Here is a 6,224-nt window from a genome sequence, read left to right as displayed (position 1 = left end):
TTTCACATAAATAAAACATTAAGACTGCAGACTAACTCTTAAGGTACTTTTTAAAATTAGTATCCAGCAAATGTTGAGGGCAGCAATAGAAAAGAACAAACCTGTTTCCTTGGAAAAAGCCTCCTGACACCTGAGATGTCGAATAATGGTCAATTCCAGTCAAACCACTAATATATTTCAGACCTAGCAATAAAGGTGTAGGTTATAACCAAGCGCCCTCTTACTGAAGCGGTCAAATGATTCGCTGAATTCTAGGGAAGTGCACATTTCTCACGGGGACAGTTCCTATCATTATAAAAAGAAAAACAATAAAAAGCAGCCATCTGGTGCTTACCACAACAGAACAAATGGGGGAGGAGGGAGTAGGTAGATGACGGAAATGTGGAGGAGGCAGGAGAAGATGCTGGCTGCCTTTAACCCCCACCCCCTTCCACCCTGCACTGCTAGGGACATGGCTGCTACAGCTGGAGGAAGTGCACACTCAGCACACACCAACGCCTCTCTATACTCATTTATGGCCTGGCTAGTGTTAGAAAACACAAGCTAGGGGATTTATTTGAACAATCGCATGCATCATGGTGTCTACTGATGCCATTTCAGCGCTTTTTACTCTCATAAAGAAAACACCGGGAGAAGAGCAGCACTATGTGTGGCAAAATGTCTCTACCTCCAATTACACCTGAGCTTAGTTTGCTAATCCAAACATTAATACACAGAACAACATATTTCATAGTTTGGCTCTGGATTAAGCATCCGGGGACCTTTCAGGGATAAAGCTGAGCTCAAAATACCCAGTTGTGTGTCCTCTGTTATGACTCACTCCATAAATTTCTAGCTCCCACCTGGCTCCCAGAGGCCCAGGCAGTCAGCCAAGTCCAACCTCCTCCTGACCTCCCCTCAGAAAGACTTGACAGGCTGAGACTTTGAATCAACCACTATCTGCCCTGAAACAGACAAACATGTACACAGCAGTTGGCCAGGGCTCGTTTGGACATCAATAAAAATAAATCCCCTCTCTAGGAGAGGTCCAGCATCTTTCAGTTATTTATCTACAGCAGAATAAAGGACGCGTTCACAATTGTAAACTTTAATTAGGAAACGTGATAGAATGAAATATCAACATTTGGACCTGGCTTTCCAATAAAGCTCAGGGATGAGTCTAATGGTGCTCATGTGCCAATCCATTTGCACATCATTTTCAATTTATACTCAATCTAAACCCCTAGCTAAGCCTATGGGAACAGACCAAAGCAAGCCTGACCTTTAGGTGAGGATTACCTCAGCATGGACAAGTAATGAGAGCACCTAAACCGTAATGGCATGGAATGATAATACACTTGCTAGTTCATACCCAGATGGTAGCGCTAATGTGTGGTTTTGACTGTAGGTCAGATACATTTGAGTTCCCTGCTGAGAGGAAGAAAATTAGACGGCGCTGAAGGTTAACTTGTAAATGTTTTTACTATGATGTGAGGAAATCATAAAATCTCCTAGTCTGATATGAACTGGAGGTGCCTTAACTTCAAGGCCCAATTAGCTCAGTGAGGAGCATTTTTAATTAGTTTTACTCAGACTGATGACTAGTGGCTCATTTCCACAACAGATACAGTGTTCCTGTTGCCATTAACAGGACTACAGTTAGTGGAACTGTAATGTCAGTACCGTCTCTGACCATTTGAGGTCAGTGTGGTACTGCAGCGCTCATCATTATTATGGCAGACGGAGTGTGCTCTGTGCAGACTGGTTTCTTGGAGTGCGACAGCTCAAAATCTGCAGTGCTCACCTCTCTTACCTTCTGTGCTTCACTCTCACTTAGACAAATAAAAAGCCCGTCAGGCGAAGTATACCCACACATGAAATCACTTCCTTTGAAACAACAGCAGGGCCAGGGTAGAGAAAAGGGCATAGAAAATTGCTGCCATGCAGGATCCTCACGGTGTCACCTCGCTGAAATTAATTCCTCTGCCTCTCTCCATACCTTTTTCGGATCAATACAGGAGCAGTGTGATAAATGGAATGAGGTCCTTCTAGTGTGAGATTTGGCCTGTTTCTGCAGCTTCTCAGTTGCTGCATTCTTAATTGATTAAAGCTATTGATTAGCCCTTCCCAAAACCTCTAGACTTAAATCAGCCTCTATCTCCCATGGCCAGATACCCAGATATCATATTCGCATGCTGGAGTCTGTGCCAAGTGGAAAGAGACAGAGTGTCTGCGTTACAGTGGCTGCTCTCACGAATTCATGAGCACCAGAGATCGAGTCGAGCAAAAAAACAGGACAATCTATCTTTCGTCCACCTAGTTATGCGGGAGAGGAATCCCCTATCTCGGCACACACTCTGCAGCCACAGTAATTACTCACCACTGTGGGAGTGTGTGTAAGTTTCTCCTGCATTGCTCGCCGTTATCAGAGCCAGCAGACTCGTCAAGGCTCGGCCAAGGTTCCCAAAGTTCCCCTCACCCAGGAACTTGGCCTACTCAGGACTTCAGCCCCTCCGCAGGCCGCACCCTGCTGCAAGTTGGCTGAGAGAGGCACCAAGGTCACAGAGTTGTCCCATTGCACCACAAGGAAGCGTGAGTGTAGGAAGTTAGAGCAGAAGCCCCGGAGCCGATGGTGTGGGGAGCGATGCCTTGCTCAAGGGCATTTCACCCACATGTGTACCTGCCAATATGGGGCCTTATTTCTTATATAATTATTTTATTGGATGAGTGGAAGTGATGATGAAAAGAAAATGAAAAGTCAGGGGATAAACAAAATGTTTAGGATTCATCCTCTGGGGAGCCTGAAAGTCTTTTGTGATAGTTTCTGTGATATTTTATTCTGGACCAAAGTTGTGGACGCTGACTGATATTGCCATGGCTCAAATTAAGTTTATTCCTATTCTCACTAAAAAGAAAATCTCACAAGTGATTTTAGATGTTGACCCTACCACCCTGACACAAGTCCAGTAATTTGTAATAATGCCGCATGTATCTGTTAACACGCTCATAATCGCAGCGAGGACCGCAGGACCACAACTTTTATCTACTGCTTTGTCTCAAAGCAAATACAGCAAATCCAGACGTAGCATTTCTCGACAATGTTGTTGATTGTTCTCCTGTACACAGTGAGTGTTGCTCCACTTTTGTCTTTGAAGGCAGCAGCTTGACTCATTATTCCTTTATTTCTTGACTTTCATGTGGACATTTAATTTCTTTCATCCTCTCTTGGGGAGAATAAAAATTTGGTGGCAAGTGTTTTGGGTTTTTTTTTTTTTTTTATCCATGCCAGGAGCAGGAAGAGAGAAGAGGTTGTCTTTGCCAAGTCAGTGTGTATTTGCATACTGAGGAGGCGGGTGTATGTATGTGTGTGTGTGTTATCAGTGGTCTACATGCCTGTCACTGAATACCTTTTTCCTACACACATAACTAAGTGTGTGTGTACTGGCGGTGTGTCAGCGGTGCCACAATGCAACCAGAATTAAACCCATTAGTGCAAACATGGTTTGCAGAGGCAGAGACAGGGCATTTACATTTCAGGATTGATGTCTACAACTGTTGTCTCTGTTAACATTGTTAGCCCCTAATCTTCCCTGTGAGTGGCCCCAGTTCAAAACACAAATATCAGTGAACATACATCATCTGTTTACATGACTATCTGCCCAAAGTGGCTGTCTCTGGATCATTAGATGACTTCTGTCAGTGCTAGTGCTTCTGCTTCTCATCTCAAGCTGCGCTGCGCTCATTACAGGGTGAGGGCAGGGTCGTAGGAGGTTAAAGGTTACCACTGTTGGAGAGACAGGGAGGTGTCTGGGAAAATGAAGTAGTCAAGGAGACAGTGATGAGCACAACAAACACTCTTCCTGATTTTTAGAGAGGATCCAATCATGATTCACAGAGTGCTGTGTGTGTAATCTGGGTGACAGGGGAGCTTATTAAATCTGACAACACAAATGAGGAATATGTGTGTGTTTGTGGGATGGGGTGGGGGGGGTGTGCAGGGAGGGAGGTGTGCTGAGATGCTGAGCAAGCGGGGCGAGAGTTTGACAGCGCAGCACATTGTGGAAATTTGGAAACATGAAATGTATCAGACAGGACAGGCAGGTAGGGGCTGTAGCCTCCCGCTGACGGTCTTCCATCAGCGCTGCTCTCATGGGAGTGGGCACATTTGTGCACGTATCGCAGTCATACACACTCGCTTAACCAGCTCCCACTGCATGCTCAACCAATTTTCTGATTATGTAGCCTCTTCTCATTCTTGCAGTCCTCTGCAGCTACAGAAGGTGTGTGATAAAGGCCTGACACACACATTCACAATGCAGACGTTTTATATTCACTTTGTTCTCATGCAGTCTGGGTCGCCTCCATTCACATGTCTGTCATCGTTTGTAAAGGAAGACCTTATAAAAGCTGCTTATTAAAGGCTGACTCAGCTTCTTCCTGCAGATGTGACACCTGGTTCATCAACCGCCAAAACAAGCTTCATTGTTTCCATTAAGAACCATAGTGAACGTGTGTGTGTGTGTGTGTGTGTGTGTGTGTGTGTGTCTACCTGCCCACACATGTGACTTCATTTGTTCCCTTGCCTTTGCTCCCCCTGTGCTGTTTGTTAGCCGCAGCAGCAGCTAGCTGGTAATTAGCCCTGAAGGCCTCCTCGTTGTCTGTGTGTTTGTTTACGATGGGAAGAAGCAAATTCCCTCCTGAGAGTCGGAGGCGTCACTCTGAAGTGTGCACAAGACACAGAGCAGACGGTGTCAAATTAAAAAAGATAGGAAATTCCTGACTCATCAGAATCATGGGAAGGTCGGGCAGAGGGGTGGGAGGTTGCTTTGTTGTAAGAGGAAGTCAACAGATTTGTAAATATCAAGGTACTGTCATCAAACGTGGTTCTGTTTTTAATGGATGTTTTTGTGTTAAACAACAAAATGAAATGAAATCAGATGTTTGAAATAGCACTGATGTTTTTAAAGCAGATACTCAAGTTCTTTAAGATAAAGCTGCAAACATTTTAGGCCAATGTTATACAAAATCCAATGGCTAACATCTAAAAAAACGTATCTCCTCATTGATCTTCACTGGTGTCTGATCATGCGGATAGTTTGGGTTTTATTTTGGAGATAAAAACATTGGCGAGAAGTACAATCAGAATTGATAAATTACTTTTCAAATATTAAAGATCATCATCTATTTCCAAGAAACAAGGTCCAAATTACTTTGGATAGTTCACAGAACACACTTTCAACCGTTTTAACAGGGATTGTTTCTTCTGTAGAAAGTAGTTCCAATGAAAATTGTTCACATTGAGCATGAACTGAAACATTAAATTGTTAAGATTTTTAGGCAAATAATCCCCAAATATTCTTGACACGATGCAGAAGCCTCTGAAACAGCACTTAGACAGTCATGTGCGACAAATCTCAAACCAAAGAAATAGTTTTTGTCACATTAACCAGAATGTTTTTTTTTGTTGCTACGTTCGCAAATTAACCTGTTTAAAAATAAATTACATGTTTGTGTACTTTCATATTAAATCTCCATTTACATGTACAATAATGAAACCGAACAAAAAGACTGGCATCATGTTGCAGTTCTTTAGAACCGTGTCTACAAACCAACCTGGTTTTGATCCTGATTACACTGAATTTACTTCAACATTAAAAATGCATCATTTCTGAAGACGTGGGGCACAGCACAAAGAGTTGTTGTATTCTTGAACATTTCCTCTCCCTGTGTTTATTCCCACCACAACAGGACATACAGCACATGTCCATCATGTCAGTGGCCAATATAAGCAACTTTAAATATGAGGAAAATGTTGGAAAATCAATATTTATCAGCCTAATTCTTAATACAGTGTTTTTCTAAAGAAATAACTTCACTTTATCTTAATAAGTCACTTTATCTGAATCCTAGAAATCTGAGTTTCCTGGAACAATTGGAAACATTTTTGCACAAGGGTTGAGATGAATTCAGCGAGTTTCTGTCACACACCAACTTGCTTCTTCACTTGAGAATCTTTTTCTTGATTCAAGTGCGGAGATCTACTTTATTCTGTTTTATTTCAAGGCGTGCATTCGTAGAAAATTCCTGAAATACGGGGGAAACCTCTCTGCTGTGGAATTTATTCCTCCCTAGTCACACTTTCACAGTGTATCCCAGTTTCCTTAGCCCTAATGGCTAAATCTGTTTGTTTCTTGTGCATTCTTACTATCAATAGGTTCTTTAAAGTTGGACAGGAGTGTGCGCAG

General features: G+C 42.8%; 1 protein-coding gene across 1 annotated transcript in view; it reads left to right on the top strand.

The window, feature by feature from the left end:
• Nucleotides 1-6,224, top strand: part of tiam2a (TIAM Rac1 associated GEF 2a) — a 91,653-nt gene that overhangs the window by 1,662 nt on the left and 83,767 nt on the right. The window lies entirely within an intron of this gene.

Source organism: Seriola aureovittata, chromosome 13, assembly GCF_021018895.1.
Source record: "Seriola aureovittata isolate HTS-2021-v1 ecotype China chromosome 13, ASM2101889v1, whole genome shotgun sequence".
NCBI classification, from domain to species: Eukaryota; Metazoa; Chordata; class Actinopteri; order Carangiformes; family Carangidae; genus Seriola; species Seriola aureovittata.
The sequence above is the reverse complement of the archived record's forward strand: the minus strand, read 5'-3'. Positions and strand labels throughout refer to the sequence as shown.